This window comes from Triticum aestivum, chromosome 7D, assembly GCF_018294505.1.
Source record: "Triticum aestivum cultivar Chinese Spring chromosome 7D, IWGSC CS RefSeq v2.1, whole genome shotgun sequence".
Taxonomy (NCBI): domain Eukaryota; kingdom Viridiplantae; phylum Streptophyta; class Magnoliopsida; order Poales; family Poaceae; genus Triticum; species Triticum aestivum.
The window spans coordinates 153,332,211-153,332,571 of NC_057814.1; positions in this window are offsets into that span (position 1 = coordinate 153,332,211).

Genomic DNA, 361 nt, shown 5'->3' on the forward strand with positions numbered 1-361 from the left:
GATGAACAGTAGACGATGGAGGGGAGCCCGTGGAGGGGTGGTTGAATAGGACCCCGTGGTGTGGAGGGCTGGATGAACAGTAGACGGTGGAGGGGTGCCCGTGGAGGGGTGGTTGAACAGTAGCCGGTGGAGTAGCGCGCGGTGGAGGCTGGATGAACAGGGGCCCGTGGAGGCTGGAGGAGGTCGACGGTAGCCCGTGGAGGCTGGAGGAGGTCGACGGTGGAGATGAACAATATCCCGTGGAGTCCCGTTTTGCGGTACGCCACACCCCTCCCGATGAACAGGACCCCCGTTTCGACCGTAGGAGGTCCGTTTCGTCCGTTTTGCGGTACGCCACACCCCTCCTGATCAACAGGACCCC